Raw genomic sequence first — 23579 nt, 5'->3', positions numbered from 1 at the left:
GCTGCAGCTGAGGCGCCAGAGGGAAAGACCCATGGCCAACACACAGCCATTGCTAGAAGAACTCAGGCTGTCAAGACTGGAAGCAGAGACAGAAGGCGACACCTTTGCCTAAACAGGCTAACCAGGCAAGGGAGTCAAGACTCCACAGCAAGAGAGACATAGCACGGGAAGGGAAGCTGCAGACACAGAACAGCCAACTGCCAAGGCAGCAGAGGAGGACCCCCAAGGGATACCAAATCTATGCTTAGATAGGATTAGGCCATAGATAGAACTGCTTAGGCAAGCCTAGCCTACCTAGAGGGTGAGGGAAAACTCAAAAGCCAGGGTAAGATGACTAGACAAGAGGAACATAGTTCCCATTAAAGTAAGGTTATGGCCTAACTAGGAAGGGGAAGGGGCAGAGAAAACACCCAAGGGTGGTCTCTAAGGCAGGAGAGAGAGTTAGTCCAGGAAAGGAGAAAATCTTGCCTACCTTGGGCCAAGAAAGGTAGTTTACAAGGTATCCTGTTCAAGAATGGAGGCGAAGTGTACTTCAGCCACCATGGGACTAGACAAGGATGGGAACAAAGTTCCATAGCAAGTAGGCACACTAACAGGCACAAGGGTAAGGGAAAAAGGGGTGGTGAAGGGAGACTCAGATATTGGTGATGCGGCATAACAGGAAGGCCCAACTACGACATTACAACAGGAATAGTGTTCTAAGGTATCAAGGTATCTGCAGTGATAGGGCCCAGAGGAAAAGTCCTCACAACCAGGCATAGCCTACCAAAAACTAAGAGGGGAGCCTATGAATGGTTAAGGCGTAACAAGGGGGTCTATCTGTCAGCATTAGAACAGGGGGGAAAGCATTCCAATGGGTAAACATAAGTAGACACAGAGAATAGGTTCTCAAGACCTGTACAGCCTCGCCACACGTATAGGCTAAGTGGAAAGTGAAAACAGTCACCTCAGGATAACTGAAAACACTATACAACTCCCAGAGGGACCTTCAAGACTGCAGCTCCCCGCCGTGACAAGTCGACAGCTTGAGAAGATAGACGGCCTCACCAAACCAAAAAGGTTAGGTGATAGAAGGGGATGGTGCATAAGTGAAAATTTATCAGGCATGGCTGCCAGCTAATGTAGTGAGCTAGCCTAAGTCAATGCTGATGTAAAAAACACACAAGAAACCCCCCCAAAAAAAAGGTAAGTGGGATACCCATAAACATACTACACTGTAAAAGAATAATATAAAACCTATTCCTACAATAATATGACTAAATAACTGTTTCTGAGCAATTTGGTAACATGAAGTAATGGCACCGACCACATGCCGGCCACAAAACAATAAAAGCATATAAATCTAAAAATACATTGGGTGGAGACGCGAAATTCTCCAAAACATAATAAAGAGGGTACTCAACTTATTCCATGAGGAAGAAGCCGAATCATCCATGATCGAAAATCGCTCAAAAAGCTAAAAAAAACACAGGGAGAAACTCCCCAAGGGATCATCAAAGATGACACTGCGAAGAGGGAATGGTTCAATAGGAAGCGTGTTAGTTGTAGCACATTGAGATCGAGAGTTGTAAACGGCTTACTTGCCTACATATCCTACCCTCTACCTTATCCTTCGGGACAAGGTTAACTCTATTTGAGGAAGGATAGCCCTGGCATGTTATTAACACGTCCCTGGTTTATACACGATATCTCTCGGGATATTCGCTCCAGAGGTCAGAACTCTGTTGATACCTCTAAGGTAAAATTTCTCTGGTATATCACTCGCAGAAATATCTCAAGTAGAAGATGCCAATGAGGAACTTCCATCAAGACGACATGGCCCGAGCCCAAAAAAGTTAGTTACATTCACTCAGTTTATCAGTTAATACTTAACTGGTGCCTCCGCAAATTGTTGACCACCGGAATGTTCAGCTACCTCCCACTTTCCCCCACACTACTATGTCTTATCATTTGATGATGCTGCCCTCAGACACTGACTCTACTATCAAATGCTATGCCCTTGAAACTACCGTCCTTTGCCAGTGGAGAAGCGTTCGCCTGATTCCAGCATGCTAACGTCCAATTTAGCATCAAGGGCATGACTCAGTCAAGTACCAAAGCAGATTAGGTTCTTACGGCGATCTCCAAGGACACTTTCCCAGAAATCTCCTATTAGCTGTACGAGCAAGGGAACACATAAATAATGTACAAAGCCTGAAATCATACCTCCTGGAGCAGTACTCGTCATCACCAGCTGCCTGCATAGCGAAACTTTTTCACCTCTCTGAACAACTGTTTAGGAACCAAAGGGTTTTGCTCGACCTCAGGGAAATGTTCGGTATCGCTCGTCTGCAACATGCCACATATGGCTCTCCTCAGGAAGTGAATCTACTGCATGCCCTTTGAGTATGGCTCCTACTCAAACCTGTACACACTGTAATCCCCGATGTCGATATTTTGCCCATGAAGGACCTGATGACCAAAGTCGACGCCCATATGGACAGCCACTTCACCACCTTCAAGTTCTCCACCAACACCTCCACTCCTGGTGAAGCAGACAACTATTCAACATCAACTGAAACTGAGGCAAACGCGGTAGGACACAGACGCCCACCCTGTGACGCTGGAGTGGCAACAAAACCGCCCACCACTTGCTTGCACCCCAACCAACGACCTTTACAGCCACTTACTAATACCCATCAGCTGCAGCTATGCTACTAACACTCCAAATTCGGGGCTGCTGCGAAAAATTGTGCTAATGGTTGTCAGAGGCCAAAAAACGTACAAGTAGGCCATCACTTGTGGCGGTTGCCTCCCTGATCACTAATCTTTTCTTTTTACATGACGCAGGTATGGGTGTGCGACTTTTGGTACACACTGGTGCTTGCCGTTCTCTTCTCCCAAGGCTACTCTTCAGGACATGACGTAGTCTGTCTAAGTCTGCTGATATCTGCCTGGTAGCTACCAATAGATCTGCGATATCCACTCATGGTTATGAAACCTTCACATTATCATTTGGAAGCGTCATATATATTTGGAAGTTCCTCTCACACTTCCAACTATTGGTCGATGTAGCTCACTGACGGTTAGTCAACGTGGATTCATACTCCTTGATGTCCCACCAACCAGCCCCCTCTAATTTCGCTCTCCACATCAGTACACCCATGTATGCCTACACCCATCTCCTCACATCATACCCAGAGGTTTTCCATTCAGAACTTCATCGAACACCCATAGGTCCTGCGAAACACTGTATTTATCACCGTATGTTTGCCAAATTCAGATGGCTGGCACCAGATCGTTTGACAGCCGCTAAACAAACATTCACCAAAATAGAAAAAAAGGGGCCTTTGCCAAAGGCCCATAGTCGTCACCCTTATACATCGCCCTGAAGAAAGATGACTCTCTGCACCTGTGTGGTGTTTACAGGCACCTGAGCATGTATACAGAATCGGATCACTACCCCCTCTCAAACATCGCTGACGTGACCTCCTACTTGCACAAAGGGAAGGTTTTCTCCTCACTTGACATCTTGAACCCAAGACCACCATCACCACCTCCTTTGGTACATACACCTTCAATTACCCCTGTTTTGGCCTTCGTAATGCTGGGGCCACTTTTTAATGTCACATTGATGGCATCTTAAGGGATCTCCCCTTATGTGTATGTTACGTAGAGGACATACTTATGTTCTCTTCCTCCAAAGAGGATCACCTCCGTCATCTACGCATCGTGCTCGACCGCCTACAACAGAACGGCCTTGTAGTACCGTACGACAAGTGTACTTTTGGCCCCAACGAAGTACCATTCTTAGGGCATAGCATCACTCCTGAAGGAGTCCACCACCTCCCTGAGACGGTAGTAGTCATTTATAACTTCCCCATGCCCTCGTCTGTCAAAGGACCACAAGAATTTTTGGGCATGATTAATTATTATCACCATTTCCTGCCAACCATGGCTGCCACTTTTGCTCCTCTTTACGCCTACCTCAAGGGCAAGGCAAAAGACCTGAAGTGGGGTCCCCTTCAAAGTGGCCTTCTGCAACACAAAGAATGTCCTATCAACTGTTGTTGCTTTCACTTGTCCCGCACCTCATGCATCTCAGATTCCTTCTCTCCACCGATGCCAGCGACATTGCTATTGGGCCATTCCTTGATCAGCTGATCAATGGCTCGCCTCACCCATTGGCCTTCTTCTTTACAAACCTGTCCAAGATGGAATCTGGCTACTCTACCTTCAATCGTGAATTGCCGGCAGTGCACTTGGCTATCCGTCACTTTTGCCACTTCTTGGAAGGTACGTCCTTCGTCATTTGCATGGACCACATGCCTCTAGTGCATGCCTTCACTTGACAGTTCAACACTTAGTCCGCCGACAATGCTGACATCTCTCTGCCGTGGCTAAATACAACTGCACCCTTCAACATGCTCCTTGGAAAATGAATCCCGTTACCGATGCACTGTTAAGAAACAAATTGATCGCCATTCACCTGGGATAGGATTACAAGGACTTGGCACAAGCCTAACAAAAGGATCCAGATTACCAAGCATGAGGGACATCCTGCACATCCCTCCATTGGGGGAAGTCCATCTCGACGACTCCAACGCCACCCTCCTCTGTGACGTCAGTACTGGTATTCCTAGACCGTGGATACCTTCTCCCATAAGCCAACAGATATTTGATTTCATTCGTAACCTTTCCCATCGCTAGTACCATTCTACTGCACAGCTACTGAAGACAAAGTTCATTTGGCATGGCTTTACTAAGGATGTCAAGGACTGGGTCTGCACCTGTACTTCATGCCAAACCTCAAAAGTGCATCGACACATGGATTCAGGAGTGGGCACCCTTCCTCAATCTCAGCAGCCCTTTGCCAACATTCATGTCGATGTTGTAGGTCCCCTTCACACATCAGAAGGACATTGTTACCTGTTTACCGTCATTGACTATGCGACGCGTTAGCCTCAAGCCATTCCAATGGAAACTGCAACATCTGCTTCGTGTACATATGCCTCACTTTCAGGATGGATGGCGAGATTTAGTATCCCTAAGCATATTACTTCCACAAGGGGCACCACTTTCCCCTTTCAATTGTGGACATCATTAGCGAATCTGGTTATCACCCTTCACCAGAAAACCGCATACAACCTTGCTGTCAATGGTATGGTTGAATGTTTTCACCATACCCTCAAAGAAGCTTTGATGTCCCGCTGCAAGAACTCCAACTGGCTTACCCAGCTTCCTCGGGTCCTCCTGGGACTAAGGGCCACTCCTAAGATGCCCAGGATGTTTCGGCAGCTGAAATGGTGTATGGTGACATGCTGGTCGTCCTTGCCAAATTTTTTCCGTCTGCAACCTTGTCCGACAATCTCCAGTGTATACGTCATGTTGTGGGAAAATTTACTTTATGTCGCCAGACATACAAGCCCCAAGCTAAGTAACACATACCCACATTTTCATGCACAATGACATCAGCAAACCACCGTTAACGCCCCTTTATCAGGCCCTTTCCTCATAATCCATTGTACGTCTAAAGCACTCCGGGGGAGCTATGTACCGCATGTGTATCACACACGGTCGTACACTGTAACAATATCTCTAGTTTTTTTTTTTTTTTTTTTGTATATTGTCATTATTGCTCACCCCTCGCACTGATAATTTGTTAATGCCTGTATATACTCGTCTCGTTATGCTTGAATATTTGTGCCATACTTGAATGGAACGGGTTGTGTATATACTGATGCTCCATCCAAATAAAGTTAATTAAATTCACTCCGCTTATCAGTTAATACCTAACTGGTGTCTCTGCACAGATTATTAAATTTAGTCTCTAAACCCACTTGAATCCTCACTTGTAAAGAAGTTCCATTTAAGGCTATGATAACTTCAGGCTAGTAAAGAAATCACCGGAGGTTGATTTTCAGGTTAGAGCAATGTAAAATATCAATGGAAAGTGGGAAGCATATTAGATATTGTTTGATTATGGTGAAATACTGTTATTCATATCATTTGGTGAAGGATCTGACATTTACTGACATACTTATATTCAATTTTTATCAGCTGTATTGATTAGTTCAAATGTTTGATTTTTTATCGCAATTACAGGGGAGTATACTGTTTTCAAATACAAGCCAGACTTCCTTCTAAAACAGATGAAGAGGGCGAAGAGGAGGAGGAGAAATAAGAAGAATAAACAGAGGGATATGGTTGGGCAGCGGTCCAGTGCGGATGTATGTATGAAGTGTTCCATGAGTAAAGTTTTCTATACTCTTGGTGTTTTCGTTAAATTCCTAGAACAGGCTCTACGACCTCTGACAAGGCCGTCTTCTGCAGACCACAAGAAGAAAGAAGAAAGTAAGACTACTCTGTAATTTCCAAATAATCCAAAAGTTAATAGATGGCAGATGAATCAGCAACCTTACCCTAGGGCTGCCTAGGCTAAGGCGACCCAGGATGGATTTGATCGACCAGGATAACGACTTTTTGACTATGGCCTCGGATATTGAGTGTAACCGAGATATGGATTACGACTGGGCTACAGTACAAAGTAGAAATTCCAGTAGAATGATAAGGAAACAAGAGAAAAGTGATAGTTCGGAGGGAGAAATTGAATACCATATTGGAAGTAGAGTTGGTCGAGTGGACAAAATAAATAGGCTGACAACTACAAGGGAGGTTCCTCTTACAAAATTAACAGCAAAAAGTAGCACAGATAAACGTGTAACAAATCAGTTAGATCAAGATAGGAAAAATAATAAGTTAGAGCACTGAAGTAGAAGGTAAGGTAATAATCATGCAACTTTTAGAAACAAGGAAAATCAGTGAGACTACTTAGGAACCCTATTAAGCTGGGGATATATTTAAGGCAGTCACCATTTGCACAGAAAAACGTGGTGGACTATAAAACCAATTAAACTAAAAAACATCTATTAGCAGTTTTAAATGAAAAGGAAGACATAAAGGATTTACTGACACTAACAAGTTTTGGTCCTCAAGAAGACACATATTAGGTAAAATGTCGACAACCAATAGGAGACACCAGGAAAGTAGGGGTACTAGGACCAATCTATGAGGAAATGGAAGAGGGGGAAATTAAGGAATATTTGGAAGATCAGGATATTAAGGTTAGCAAAATAGAAAAGATGTGGAAATATAAGAGAGAGGAGGGAGTAAAAGCTAAACGTGTCAAAATTACATTCGAGAGAAATGAGATGCCAAAGAAAATAAAATTCGGAAACAGAATACTGGAAGTTAGGCCGTTTATCCCAAAGGTCATTCAGTGTTTCAAATGTCAGAGGTTTGGTCACCATCAGGATGAATGTAAATAAAAAGTAAATAAATAAGTAAGTAAAATGAGGAGGAGACCATGTGGCCAAAGAGTGCCGTAAAGACCTAAACAAAGACCAATTAAAGTGCACAAATTGCTCGGGGAAGCATGTCGCTAATTATAAGGGCTGTGAAGTAGCTAAGGAAGCACAGAGAATACAGATAGTAAAAACCTTAGAAATGTACCTTGTGACCAAGATAAAGTCAAATATAATCGGTGGAAGAGGAAAAATGGAAGGGACAATGAAAAATGTGACCAGGTAAGTAATAAAACGACAGAAACAGTGACGAAGGGTGACATGTTAAGTTCAAAGCTTATTACCAAACAAATAAGAGACGAAACTTTCAAGATAAATAATCCTGAAATTGTGAAAAGGGGGAAAATAACAACGAATAAAAGCTGTCAAACTGAAGGGAAGGAAATTGGACACAAAGAAAGTTCTAAAACTGAAATCAAAAGGGACTCAAAAGATGTAATAAAATTATGTAGATTCATCTGTGTTGTGCAAAAAAATTTGGCCAATAAGGAAATTTCTGATTGTCATTCAATATTAATGGATGAAAATGTTAAAAGGGAAATGCTTGTAACGTTTGGTGTAACTGTTGACAATGGGGAACTGAAAAATCTTTGGAAGGATTTAAACATAAGGGAAAAACTAATTGTAAGTAAAGATGGATATTAATATGTCAAAATTATCTATAATTCAATGGAATGCGAGGGGTGTGTGTAACAACCTATCTGAGGTAAAACTGATGCATAGTGTCAAACCACATGTTTGCTGTGTATGTGAAACGTTTTTGAAAGATCAACCGGTAAGGTTTATAAACTATAGAGTACTAAAGAAAGATAGAGTAGGTTAAAGAATGGGAGTGTAATAATCCTTATTAGACGTGACGATTGTTATGCAGTGGGAAACACCACAGAATACCCAACTGGTAATAAGGAAGTTCAACACATCGAGGTCAATCTCAAGAGAGGTGATTTAGATATAATAAATGCGTCTAGCCCTCGTGACAGGTTGACTAAAGAGGAATTTGCTTATTACATAGAGGAAACGGGGAGAAATTTTATAGTTGTATAAGATTTTAATGATCATCACTCCTTGTGGGAACCTGATATTGCCGAAAATAAAATCAACAACAGCGGAAAAAGAATAGTGGAAGTATTTAATGAAAACGACAATTTAGTACTAATTACGCCAACAGGACTAGGCCTACCTACAAGACGAAATCCTATTACAGGGACATTTTCAACAATAGATTTTTGACTAAGTTCATCAACAATAGCGAATGGTTTCAAAATAAAAGAGCTAGCTGACAGGGGTATTAATCACACACCAATTTTAATATATGGTGACTTGGAAACTGAACAAACTGGGTTATGGAAAAGATAGAGGTAGGTGTTGGAAGATGTTAACTGGCAAAAGTGGAACAATGATATTGACACAATAGAAATGGCAAATGCATTGGAACTAAGTGGGGAAATACAAGATATCAGCAATAGAATGATCAAATCTAGTGAAAATGATATCAGACAAACTATTGAGAAGGTAAGTATTAAATATAAAGGTGTGTCCACACGGTCGAACAGTGTCTGTCGGACAAAACTGTTACCATATCGAAATTCAAAGAGAATGATGTCATAAACGTTGAAATGAGGGAAGTTGATATGGTAACAAACAGTGGTACCAGATGAAGTTGACTACCAGGATTTCTACTCCTTTTACCAGACAGACTGGAAGAAATGTCCGAAGTTGATGTCCGCTGGTATTTCTGTTATTCATGTCAGTGTTATAGTCTGTACTCGAGAATCAAGTAGTAGTCATCAGCTTCAAGTACGGAGCATCATAACCATAGTGCACCATAAAATTGAAGCACAATTCAATAAACTAAATTATGCAGCATGATTTTTCTTGATATTTGGAGAACAATGGAATGGTACATGGAAGGACTAGTTGCAACGACGGAGTTAAAAGAGAAGCCATTCATCCATTTTAATGGAAACTTAAATTGATTATGAATCAGACTTTAAAAACTATATACTGATGGGCCCAAACGTTTTATACATTGTAATGGAGAACCTAAAACCTTTTATAACTAAGCAAGAGGAAGCATTTTTCCAGAAGCGTGTCTGGAGGCATTACAGAATCACATACGCCTCACTTAAAATAATCTATCAGTGAACTGAGGATGTTATTGTTATTAACGTGCAATGTATAGCCTATATTATTCCAAGAAATAACTGTTTGAGACTGGTCATACTTCGGATTATCTGTTTTTAACTAAATCCAAATTGTTTTAGTGATAAAGATAAAATGTTAAAAATTTCTTTCCCCTGTTTTTTCGGAGAGAGAGAGAGAGAGAGAGAGAGAGAGAGAGAGAGAGAGAGAGAGAGAGAGAGAGAGAGAGAGAGAGAGAGAATTGTATATTTTCCTCATGATCAAACACTTCGAGCAAATGAGACTTCGGTGTCCATAATTGAAACGGATTCTGTTATGCTATACTCGTATATCAAACCGCCATAATTTGTTTGCGCAAATGTTTTCTGTACAAACCTTTGACTTTTTTATTTCTCCAATTTGCGTAACTCTAATTTGTAACAACCCATTATGGATTCCATGTTCTTTTCGACTTGTAAACCAGTTACAGACATTCCACTTCTCGGAAATTCTGACGTTATTTTATTTATTGCCGCTACATGTTTATTCCTGTCTTTCTAAACATTTTCTTTAATGTTTTGTAAGCATAGACTCTGCTTGATTAGCAACGGAGCTCTCTTCTATCTCAAAGTCAGGTCTCCTCCGTAACTGGATTAGAACTAGTCATGTTTACAGGGAAGGTGATACCTAATCTTCTAAAAGTTAAAGTTAATCAGGTAAACAAGTAGAACTCCGTCCATAGTGCCACACCGCCTACAAAGAGTGTCTGAAGCTCGGACTCTATGAACACAGGCACACCACTTGGTGCTCGTTATTGACGTTATTGGCGCTTCTTTCACTATGTTAACTGGTAACAATTTTGTTCGACAGACACTGTTCGACCGTGTGGATGCACCTTTACTCAACTACACCCACGGGTTACTCACTAGTTTCCCCATCTTTAATCACCTCCATATGTGCCCGCCGATCACTCTCCCACCTTGTGTCTTGAAACGGGGTATGGTAACAGTGTTTGCCCGTCGGGCACTGCCCGGTAGTGTGGACAGGGCCTAACACGACATGGTGGAACGAGAAAAGCAGTAAGGCAGTGGGAGAGAGGTGACGAGCGAGAAAGTTGTTCACCAAACACCCAACCACTTGCAATAAAATCGACTTCCGCAAAAAAGAAGCAGTTGTAAAGAAATGAAATAACATTACAAAAAGAGTTTCTTAGGGGTAATTACACAGGTAAAACGAATATGAATACACCTCAGAAAGAAGTTTGGAAGACTATTAATAGGATTCAGGGAATTCCAGTTAGATATAACCATCCACTAACTAATACATAAATACAAGTATCTAGGGTTGGTATGGGACAGTCCAGGCCTCACTTGGACACATCACATCAACCAGGTAAGAGCAATATGCTACGCGAGACTGAATTTATTGAAGGCGGTTTCCTATAACACCCAGGGAGCAGATAGGAAAACTTTGCTGGTGTTCTATAATGCCCACATTTTAAGCAAAATTGAATATGGAATTGAAGTATATTCGTCAGCAGCTAGAAGTAACATAGAGAAATGGGAAAAATACAAAATATCGCTTTACGAATAACACTTGGAGCCAAAAATACGTCTCTCATTGTATCAATACAAGTTGAAAGTAACGTGACACCAGTAAGAATAAAAATACAATACAAAATGCTGCTTTACTACGTATAAATAAAACAGTTAGGTGAGAATCACCCAACTAGTCAGGAAGTTCTAAACGATAAGAGACTAGACGGTAGAGGAGGGAACTCTGGTTACTTAAAAAAAAAAAAGCCATTTATATTAAGTGTACAAAAGATCATGATTAGGTGGAAAGTGAAGTTAGGGATGCAATGGTAAGAAAGGGCATTTGTTTTTGTAAGTATCTTGGTATTGACCCAATGATTGACATTGACCAAGAAGAACCTAATACCAAATGTGTTCAAGAATTCTGTAGAACGAAAGAGGAAAAGTATCCTAACCACTTAGACATATATACGGATGGGTCCAAAAAAGAAATCAATAGTGAGGAATTGTCATGTGCAGCTGCCTATTTTGTTCTCAGCCTTGACTTTTGTTGTAGTTTTAGATTAAACCCAACAACGTCTATTCTAGGTGTTGAATTATTTGCTATATGCAAAGCGCTGAAATGGACAGGGGGTAATTACAGGCGCAAAGTGACTGTAATATTCACAGATTCATTGTCCGCCATTTCAGTAATAAATAATAAGGATACAAAAAGACCCAAAACATTAGTGCATAATATACAGGAGATAATAATAGAAATGAATAACAATTGCAATTCTGTAAAACTGCAGTGGATTCCAAGCCACAAAGGAATCCTGGGAAACGAGTTAAACAAGGGCTTAACAACCCCTGTACTATCAACAACCACTTGTCGATGACAGAGAAGAAAACAACACCGAGGAAAAAATTATAGAAATCTGGAAAATGGAATGGGATGTTATTAAATCTAGTAACTGGCTCGGTACGTTTAAATCTATTATAGAAAATTAGGAGACAGCTTATTGTAGAAATAGAAAAATAGAAACCTTAATGGGAAATTTGAGAATGGGTCATGTTAGAGTAAATGCATATTTACATAAATTAAAGATGACAAATACGTCTCTGTGTAGTACATGGAATGTAGTAGAGGACATTTCACACGTAATGATAAATTGTAAGAAATATAATCTGCAAAGAAATGATCTAAAACTAAAATTGATAGGCCTCAAATTGAATTGCTCTTTGAATAATCTATTAGGAAAACACGAAGAAAAGGATATACAGGAGAGTGAAAACTGCTTTTATAACATTTCTAATTAAAACTAATTCACGGAACATTATAATCATTTGTAGAATTAATCATCCAACAGAGGAATAATGATTGAATTTAGTCTCTAAACCCACACATATGTTCTTTTGTAAAGAAAATACATTTAATGCAACGATTTTGCAATATACAAATCACAGGAGGTTGTTTTAAATATAAGTTAATGTAAACGTATTTAAATGTAAATGTTTTTTTAAAAAAGTGTGATCTATATTTTGCACTATAAAAACAATATCAATGGAAGGGGGAGCATGGATATTGTTTGAATAAAAGGTATTAAGTCTCATGTGGGAGAGTTAACACATCATTCATAACATTCGGTGAAGGCATTAATATCCACTAACAGACTAACACAAAAACTTGTCAACTGCATTGATTAGATCTAATATTTTATCTTACATCATATATAGAGGGGAGTACATTGGCTCCAAGTATTGGGCCAGATCTCCTACTAAAATAGAAGAAGAAGACGAAGAGGAGGAAACATAATTGCAAACAATGCACTAGTGACAGTCTAGTCTAGCCAATGGGTAGACAACCTATTACCTTAACGAAATGTCTCTGCCTAGAAAGTGTGATTGGCGACAGATTATTTATCTTAGATTGCGAGAGAGAAATAAAAAGGAGAACGAGAACATCAGTGACCTCATTCAGTCACGTATGTAGTAACCCTAGATAATTTGTTTGTTTTACTACAACTGCCCCCAATCAGCTGTTCTTCTTTGGCCAACCTAGACAACATTCTTTCTGTTGTAATGTATCTTGTCTGACTATTCCTTAAAACAAATTTATCTTAGCCGGGGATGGGTTTTTGTATTTAGGGGAACCAAGTATCACTCATGATTGAAGACTACAGTAGATAGTCACTGGCAACATTTATTTATCAAAAATATAAAGAAAAGAAAAAATGAAATAGAAAAAAGGTTATGAACACAAATGACTGAGGCTTTGTACATTAGCGGCCAGTTCCTCACGTGTTCATTAAAAATGGACGTCGACTAACCTAAACATTCCCCCTAACCTAACCTACAAGCCGTGTCCTTACCTACTTACTTAACGGGGGAGGGGGGCTGACGCTCCCCTGCGACCCCCCCTTACACTGCCGTATTCTAAGTTAGGCACGATAATGCATACGGGTGGCCGCTATCATACATACACCCCATTTGTATCTCCTACTTCGTCCATCCTTACTTTGCTAAATTCTGTGTTCAAGTATCAGACAAATGTTGAATATAGTCAAGTCCCATATAGTCCCCAAATTGTTTGGTTAGGCTAATCCAACTAAAGACCTATTGGTCAACCAAACTAAGGCTACAGTAGGTCTACACGTGTACACTGACTGTAGTGTATGTAGTTGGCTGGGATATGTGTGAACTTTGTTATTACTTGTCTAGTTCATTTTCTTTATGGGGAGAATGCTGTTTATCTTTGTCTGAAATACAATATCATGAAGGTAGTTTAATGGTATATGAAATATGATGTAGTGTTATCTTGCCAGGTGTGAAGCTGGGTGGGAAGCAGATAAAGTTAGGCTAGTTGGTATTGCGTGTTAGTTTCCCTTTTAAAAAATACCTATAAATACACCAGGAACACTTATTTTCTTCATTGGGAATATTGTGCTATAGTGAAAATTTACCACCATTTTAATTACTAACCTCTTCTATCCCAACCAACTACAGGTTCAGGTTCAGGGGTGAGGCATTGTAGCCTTTGCAATGCCGCCTCCAAAGTTTTGTCTTCTTATACTGTTTTGTCTTTTCTAACACATCAGGTTTAATACTTCTTTTTTCTTTTATATATTTGTCTCACTAAATGAAAATAACCCTACCCATTTTCTTTAGGTCTTCCTCGTATGGTTGTTGTAGCTCAATTATTTTATTCCTTTCTTTTCTATATTCCTGCAAAACAACAAAAGATGTATAAAATTTTCCTCCTCATTTAAAAAAAAATCACAGTTTACATTCCCCCTCATTATGTCTATTTACAGTGTTTAGTTTTAACGTATTGGTTCTTGCTCAGAAAAATCTATTTTTGGGCGAGATAGCCATGTCGTCCTGATGGAAGGTTCCTTCAGTAGCTTCCTAGGGTATATTTGACTACAGTGGATATTCCCAGAGAATTAAACTAAAGGTCTCTAGAATTCTAACTTCTGATGCGACTATCCCTAAAGTTGCCCTTAAGGATATCGCATAATAACAGGGGACGTATTCTTGACATGTCACATAGCTATCTGCACCCCACATAGCATTTATGCTTCGAGGGGGACTAAGTGGCAAGATAAGGGAGGAGTCGTTACAAAGTTCTCCTCCTCCGTTACTGTTATGTTCACTCGGATGACGTCATGCCCGTCGCCATCTTGGATGACGTAGCATCCACCCGCCATCTTCATTCCTTTTAGTGTTCGGCCAATACCCCTATATACAGTAAGATAGGGAGGGATCCTGCTAAGGCCTTTCCAAGAAAGGAGGGCAGGTCCATCAAGACGACATGGCTATCTCACCCAAAAATAGATTTGTTCCGTAACCAAAATACAAACCACGCTATTTACATTGGGTTTACCTTTTAGCGTAGCTGAAATGGCGAGCCATTAGAATTTAACGAGGGTGTATTACCCCCGCGCTAGTTAGCAGGGGGGTAGGGGAGTGGTAGCTAGCTACCCCTCCCCCCTCACACACCGGTGAATTGCTTCACATTCACTTTTGGCTTGGACATGGACAGACATCTCTGTCTTTGTCCTCGCTTGGCAGCCATTGTTTGTTTTGTCTTTACTTAATCACTTACTTTTCTTTTACTCAATATATATGTAAACATTTTCTCATGTTTATGTATATATTTGAGTATAGAAATCAGTAAGTTTCCTTTTCAGAGTTTGTGCTTGTGTGTGTAGTGTACGATATCTCCGTGGAGCCCTCGGCAGTTAGGCCACCATGGTGTAATTTCATGGGTAGCGATAGAGTTTGACTTCGGTCTTTCTCTCTCTCTCTTGAGGTCGTTCACCCTTTTACTACGTTTTTACTACGCCTTTGTAGCTTCCTTCCCGTGTGGGGAGGTTGCTACGCCGTACGTTTTGTCTCAATTAGTTTATGAATCTAATTGTATTTGTTGATTTTTCAGCTTTGTAGAACGATTCCTTTCGGGGTTTTCGTTCTTTCTTTAGTGTTCATTCATTTTTAAATTACATAATTACATAGTTACATAATTATAATTGTTATAATTCTGTGTTGGTTACAGCTCTCCTTCCGTGAGTGTAAGTGGTTGTGGGGGCACGTGCCTGTTATGTAATTCTTGTTCCTTTCCCTCGGGATTCCTCTTCGGAGCCTTCCCGGGGAAATGAATGTTAACTAATGATTTTTATGAATAGAACTTACCTGGCAGTTATATATACATAGCTAGTAATCTCTATTTCGGCAGAATTTTTCTAAACGTGGCAACCGCCTTGTGGTGGTTGGGTGGTAACACCCGTTAAAGGGTGGTAGGAGGAATCATTCCCGTTTTCTGTTCTTCAGTTCATCTCTGCCGGCCGGATCGACAACACGTTGGTCCGTCATTAAGAGTTTTTCTTCGCTTTCCCTGCTCGGTGTACCAGTCTGCTTTTTTGGTGAAGTACTCTGATTTGGGGTTTTGGCGATCGTGTTTTTTGTTTTCTCTTAGCTTTTTTGCTGTTTTCATTATGAGTGAAAAAAGTCATTACCGTGTCTGTGCGAATAAGGAATGTAAGGTGAGACTACCGAAAATGGCGGTAGACCCTCACACCGTGTGTTCGAATTGTAGGGGTTTTGTTTGTGCCCTTAATAATAGGTGCGGGGAATGTAAAGTTTTGGATGAGAAAGATTGATTGATTATGAAGCGCTATGTGCGTAAACTAGAGCTCGATAGTGTTAGGAGAGCTTCTAGGTCTAAGTCTAAGTCTGTTAGTGGTAAGGAAGACGAACTTAGTGTAGATTTATCTATTGAACCTATAATTGATTCCTCTTTGGAAGTTGATCCTTCCCTTGAGTTAGTAACTCCTGCACCTCCTACAGGTTCCGTATCTACGGATGACCCTCGGTACGCTAGCCTGGCTGCCGAGTTGAAGGCCATTAAAGAACAACTGTAGGCCTTTAAAGGTAAGGAAAGTGAAAGTGCTTGTGTTAGTGCAGTGGAGGTGGCGACTGACCGAACCTGTCATTACCCTAGGCCTAGACCTCTACCAAGCTCCCAGGACCAAGGGAGAAGGTACGTCGATGACCGAAAGGGGGTGAGAGGTACGTACCCTCGGTCAGCCGTCGCCTCAGACAGTCCTGTTGTCGATTCCCAGGCTGCTCTTGACCGTCACGGGAAAGACGTGTCGGATGTGTTTTCTTCTTCTCCGAATTCGTCCAGACGTAAATGGAAGTTTGAAGCTTCAAGACCTACTAAGAGGAGATGGAACCGCGACGAACGGTCTCGTTCTTTCTCTCCCGGTTCTAGCAGTTATGAACCTTGTCCGTCGGAGGATGATTTCGACTCCGTGCCTGTGAAAAGGGCGAAGCCGAAGCCTACTGCCGAAGATCCTCCCCCTTCTACGAGTGTTATTCGTCAGCCCTCCCCTTCGGGGCCACAAGACCCAGCTGATGTTGCTAAATCCTTTATGTCTGTCATGCAGGAACAACTTTTTACGTTAGTGCAAGCATTTAGCTGCCCTCACGCCCAGTCTGACAGACGTAAAGACGACTCGTTACCTATCAAGAAGTCTGCTTCTAAGAGAGAACGGAGTTCTTCTTTAAAGAAAACTTCTCCCCCTCTACGCCAGGATGAGGAATGTGTGCTTTCACTAGGCGATACTTCGTCTCGATACCAGGACGATACGGTTTCTCGTTCTCGATACTGAGACGATACTTTATCGAACGATGCTGCTTCTCGTTCTCGATGCCAAGACGATACCGCCTCCCGTTCATGATACCAGCACGATACCTCCTCTCGTTCGCTTCGCCACGACGATACCTCCTCTCGTTCTCTACGCCAGGACGATACCTTCTCTCGTTCATGACGATACCGACCCTAGTTCTCGACGCCTTGACGATACCGCCTCTCGTTCACGACGCCACAACGATACCGCCTCTCGTTCTCGACGCCAGGACAATACCGCCTCTCGCTCTCGACATCAGAACGACTCTGCCTCTCGTTCTCGGTGCCAGGGCGATACCAGCCTGCCTTTTCGGGACGATACTGCCTCTCGTTCCAAGGATTCTTCTAGCGCTGGACTCCAGGATGCAACCTGTCTTTTGCAGGACGATGCCTTTGATTTGGCCTTGTCGGGTTCTAAGGATCCTTCTTCTCGTTCGAAGGATATTGCAGATGTGGATCAGGACCTCGAGGATGTTTCTGATGACGATGATAATCCTGCCGACGCTGCGGGAGATTACAAAGTTCTCTCTCGCTCCCTTCTTGAACTTTTTGGAGAGGAATTCCAACCTGCTGCCCCTCAATCTCCTCAGTCCCAATTTAACAGAAAGAAGGCCAAGAAACAGTCGGCCTTCATCAAGATGATACTGTCTATTTCTGCAAAGAAGGCTCTTACGAAGATTGATGACTGGATGAAGGAGCGGAGACAAGCAGTTAAGACTTCCTTCTCGTTTCCACCAGCTCGTCTTGCTTCAAAAGCGGGCATGTGGTATGCAACTGGGGAACCTTTGGGTCTGGGATTGCCTTCCTCCTCCAAGGGTGACTTCTCTGGTTTAGTGGACTCTGCTAGAAGGCATGCTCTCAACTCAGCCAAGGTCATGTGGTCGATGTCGGAACTGGATCATCTCATCAAAGGTATTTTTAGAGCCTTTGAGGTTTTTAGTTTTCTAGACTGGTCGCGTGGGACTCTGGCAAGGAAAACTGACCAGATGGAAGGATCTAGGGACCTTACCAGTAATATGTCCTGTATGGACAAGGCCCTCAGAGATGGGGCGAATGAGTTGGCTGCGCTGTTCTCAGCTGGGATCCTAAAGAAGAGAGCTCTGCTTTGCTCTTTTGCTTCTAGGTCTGTTACCACTGCACAAAAGTCTGAGCTTCTTTACGCCCCCCTCTCTCAACATCTTTTTCCCGAGTCCCTGGTTAATGACATTACGCTTTCTCTGGCCCAAAAAGCCACCCACGACCTTTTATCTCGTTCTGCTCGTAAGCCCTTGGCAGCCCCTCCTTCTTCTTTGAAACGGGAGGAAAGGAGATTCCAGCAGCCCTTTCGGGGCAGGACTACTTCAAGACCAGATTTTAGAGGGAGAAGGCAAGAATCAGGACCAAGATCTACCAGGGGTTCTTTCAGACCTCGCTCCAGAAAATGAAGTTCGTCTCCTCCAGACAGTAGGCGCAAGACTGTCAGGTTTTTGGCAGTCTGGGAAGAGGAGAGGGGCGGACACCTGGTCCCTCTCAGTCATCAAGGAAGGATACAAGATCCCCTTTCTGAAAAAACCTCCTCTCGCAGATGCTCCGCTGGCCTTAGTAGCCCGGTACTCAGATCCGGGGAAACAGAAGGCCCTAATAGACCTTGTCGACCAAATGCTAGACAAGGGAGCGATAGAACCGGTTCGGGATCTATCCTCCCCAGGCTTTTACAATCGCCTGTTTCTGGTCCCCAAGAACTCGGGCGGATGGAGACCCGTCCTGGATGTCAGCTCTCTCAACGTCTTTGTGGAGAAGACAAAGTTCTCCATGGAGACGACTCAGTCGGTGCTGGCGTCAGTACATCCAGGGGACTGGATGGTGTCCCTCGACTTGCAGGACGCGTATTTCCATGTCCCCATCCATCCGACTTCAAGGAAGTACCTGAGATTTGTAATGCAGGGCAAGTGCTTCCAATTCAGAGCTCTTTGCTTCGGTCTCAGCACGGCTCCTCAAGCCTTCACCAGGATAATGGCGAATGTTTCAGGTTGGCTGCATCAGGAGGGGATAAGGATATCCTTCTATCTGGACGATTGGCTGATTCGTTCACGATCGAGGGAGAAATGTCTTGAGGATTTACGGAAGACTTTTATGATGGCTCAAGATCTAGGCCTGGTCATCAACAGGGAGAAGTCTCAGATCAGACCGAATCAGACTATTCTCTATTTGGGGATAGTTCTGAATTCTGTTCTTTTTCGGGCTTCTCCCTCTCAGGAAAGACAGACCAAGTGTCTCGTAAAAGTCAGAACTTTCCTGGACAAGAAGAGGTGCACAGCGAAGGAGTGGATGAGTTTGCTGGGGACTCTATCCTCCCTCGAACAGTTTGTCTCTCTGGGGAGACTCCACCTAAGGCCTCTTCAGCACTTTCTTTCGAAGACGTGGAACAGAAAGATGCAGGAAGACACTTTTTCCTTCCCCATTCCAATAGAAGTCAAGAATCTTCTGAAGTGGTGGCTAGACCCAACCTTGTTAGGGGAAGGGATCTCCTTACACAAGAAGAACCCAGACCTAGTGTTGTTTTCAGACGCATCAGAGTCAGGCTGGGGGGCAACACTAGGAAACAAGGAGGTCTCAGGCTATTGGGAAGGAATTCAGCTGGGATGGCACATCAACAACGAGCTGATGGCCATTTTTCTGAGGCTAAAGGCCTTCAAGGACTTGGTGTCTGGGAAGATTGTGGAGGTCAACTCAGACAACACCACAGCTCTTGCTTACATCAGGAAGCAAGGAGGGACTCACTCTCTGTCTCTGTTCGAGACAGCAAGAGAGCTCCTTCTTTGGGCGAAGGAGAACATGATAAACCTGCTGACGAGGTTTGTTCAGGGACAGAAGAATGTGAGGGCGGACATGCTCAGCAGGAAAGGGCAGGTCCTTCCCACAGAATGGACCCTCAACCAACAGGTCTGTCAGAGTCTCTGGAGGCTGTGGGGGAGACCCCTCATCGATCTTTTCGCCTCCAACTTATCCAAGAGGATCCCCATCTATTGCTCCCTAGTTCCGGACAAGGAGGCAATAGCAGTAGACGCCTTTTTGATGTATTGGACGGGGATGGACACTTATGCTTTTCCCCCGTTCAAGATCATCAATCTGGTAGTCAGGAAATTCACTCTCCTCGATTCGGGACGGATGATCCTGATAGCTCCGTTCTGGCCGATGAGGGAATGGTTCACGGAGGTGATGGACTTGTTGATGGACTTTCCAAGAAGCCTCCCTGCAAGTCCAAATCTGCTCAGACAACCCCACTTCGACAGATATCATCAAAACCCCCTCGCTCTCAATCTGACTGCCTTCAGACTATCGATAAGCTCGTCAGATCGAGAGGCTTTTCAGCGCAAGCTGTGAAAGCTATCGCCAGAGCGAGGAGGGTCTCTTCGCAGAAGGTCTACCAGTCCAAGTGGGAGACTTTTAGAGCTTGGTGTAGGAAGCACAAGATTTCCTCATCCACTACCTCTGTGAGCCAGATTGCGGATTTCTTGTTGTACCTCAGGCAGGACGCTAAGCTAGCTGTGTCCACTATCAAGGGGTACAAAAGTATGCTCTCTTCTGTCTGTCGGCATAGAGGCTTGGACTTGTCTCGCGATAAGGACTTACATGACCTCTTGAAGTCTTTTGAGACGACCAAGCAGACCTAGTTAAAGCCCCCTTCTTGGAACCTTGATGTGGTTCTTAAATTTCTGTGCACCAAGATATTTGAGCCCATCTCACAGGCTCCCCTTAGGGAGGTTACCAAGAAAACCCTCTTTCTTTTGGCCTTAGCAACAGCTAAACGAGTCAGTGAAGTCCATGCAATTGAAAAACAGGTAGGCTTCAATCTGAATGGGGCAGTTTGTGCCTTAAGATTAGACTTTCTCGCTAAGAACGAGAACCCTTCTAAGCCCTGGCCAAGGACCTTTGAGATTCCTAACTTGACCAACCTAGTGGGTCAAGAGCAAGAGAGGCTTCTCTGTCCAGTACGAGCCCTCAAGACCTACTTGTCTTGCACGAAAAATTTGAGAGGCTCTTCTAGCTCCCTGTGGTGTTCTGTGAAAGATCCTCAGAAGCCCCTTTCCAAGAACGCTTTGTCCTTTTTCCTGAGGGAAGTGATAAGAGAAGCGCATCTCTTGTGTGAGGAGGAACACTTCGGACTTTTAAAAGTGCAAGCTCACGAAGTGAGAGCCATTGCGACCTCGCTTGCTTACCGCAAGAACATGTCGCTCCGTCAAATTATGGATGCGACATTCTGAAGGAGCAACTCTGTGTTCACCTCTCATTACCTCAGAGAGGTGAGAGTGGATTATGAGAAATGCTATACCTTGGGCCCATACGTAGCTACGGCTTCTGTATTAGGCAAAGGAGTTACTACCTCCCCTCAACCTTAGTTTTGTATACTTGTGCGTAGGTTGGTGTTTTTTATTGGTTGTCTGAGGACCTCGACTTGTGTACAGTCACCTCAGTCTAGTTAGATAATTTTTATCTACTTTGCAAATGTTAGGTGGTTGGTTTGGTAAGGTTGCAGTTTTTATTTTGGTCAATAGGTAGTCCTGAAGTCTAGTCAGATTGTTGGTCTCACCCCGTTGACAGACTCGATTGAGTGTTTTCAGCACTGCAGGTCACATCCTGGCTGACACTCCTAAAGGAAAGCGACTCAAGAGGCAGGAACCTTTGAAGTCAGCTACCTTAGCAGGTAAGGAATCAAGGTGTTTATTTATCCTACAGCTTTTTTGGTTGTTTCCCCAACAATGTTTACTGTCTATCACCCTCCTCCAATTGTGTTAATCAGCTATGTATATATAACTGCCAGGTAAGTTCTATTCATAAAAATGGAGTTTTTATGATAAAACAAAGTTTTATGAATACTTACCTGGCAGTTATATATACATTCGAAGGCTCACCCACCTCCCCTCAGGAGACAGGTCGGGCATAGATGAACTGAAGAATAGAAAACGGGAATGATTCCTCCTACCACCCTTTAACGGGTGTTACCACCCAACCACCACAAGGCGGTTGCCACATTTAGAAAAATTCTGGCGAAATAGAGATTACTAGCTATGTATATATAACTGCCAGGTAAGTATTCATAAAACTTTGTTTTATCATAAAAACTCCATTTTTGTTTTATTTTTCACAGTTACTGATCTAGTTCGTTTCTGTAATGTGACAACGGAGTGAGCTGTCTTGTTGAGGCCTGGGGATTCGGCTGTTGCTGCCTCCCCTATAGATCTTCGTCAGGGGCGTGTCTCCTTCTCCTGGAAGTACTCCCGTGACGATTGACAGCCCTCCAGTTCATTTTAGAACACTCAGGAGGTTCGCCTCCTTGGGTGGGTAACTTTCCTTCCGAGGGAAGTTTTTTTCTGTCCAGGCTTGAGTTTTTCTCCTTTGGGGGGTTCTTCTCTTGCCTTTTTTTCGTGCGACTATGCTCTTGGTGCTGAGCGATCGCACCTGCAGTTACGCTCAAGGGGCTGGGCAACTGCAGGAGCCCCTCTTCGGAGGATTGCTCCTTTTAGGTCACTGGCTGACCCGTCTCTTCTACGAAGTGTTTCTCTTTCGTTCGCGAGAGAGTACACTCATAGAGACTCCTCTTCGGAGGACTCTTCTGCTGTTGTTGCTGTTGGCCGCCTTCGCCGTAAGGCTCACTGTCCGCTACGTCGTCCGCTACGTCGTAAGGGCCTCCCATCTCCCTATAAGGGTGCTAAGAGGCGCCAATCTCCGTATGCAGCCTACAACTCTTTCTTCTTGATTTTCCGCCCCTGGTGCAGATGGACAGCAGTCTGACCTCGTCTTCCGACGGGCAACGATCTTCCGACGGACATCAGTCTCCCGACGGACAGACAACGGTCTTCCGACGGACATCAGTCTCCCGACGGACAACGATCCCTTCGGGGCAAAGGGTTGCCTCCCACGGGGGTTCTTCCCTTGCGTGTCAGGGTTCCCCTGCGCGCCCTTCTGCAGTGTTCTCTCCTGCTCAGTGTTAGCGCACAGGCGCTCTCCTGCTCATCATCGCTTTCTTGTTCGTCAGTGCTCTCCTGATGATCATCTCTGCTGTTCCTGTTGGTTCCTGTTACGCGCCCTGTGCGCCCACGTTCGCCCTCGCGATCTGGAACTTCGGTTCAGATCTTGGTCAAGGACTCTTCTTCTATGCACAGGCTTCCACACGTTGCCTTCTGCTCGCCAGCGATCACCAGCTCGCCAGCGACCACAGACGCGTCAACGTTCGTCTGCTCGTCAGCAATCTCCTACGCGTTAACGATCGCCATCGATCTGCACACGTGTCAGTTCCCCTGGACACCATCAGTAGCGATCTAGCGCTCGCCTGCTGTGGACCACGATCTCCGGTAGCTGAGTCTTGCCGTAGATCTTCCTCCTGCTCGCCAGCGCTCACCTTTACTTCTGTCCTTCTGTGTGCCAGCT

The sequence above is a fragment of the Palaemon carinicauda genome, chromosome 21 (assembly GCF_036898095.1).
Source record: "Palaemon carinicauda isolate YSFRI2023 chromosome 21, ASM3689809v2, whole genome shotgun sequence".
Taxonomy (NCBI): domain Eukaryota; kingdom Metazoa; phylum Arthropoda; class Malacostraca; order Decapoda; family Palaemonidae; genus Palaemon; species Palaemon carinicauda.
This window is presented reverse-complemented; position numbering follows the sequence as displayed.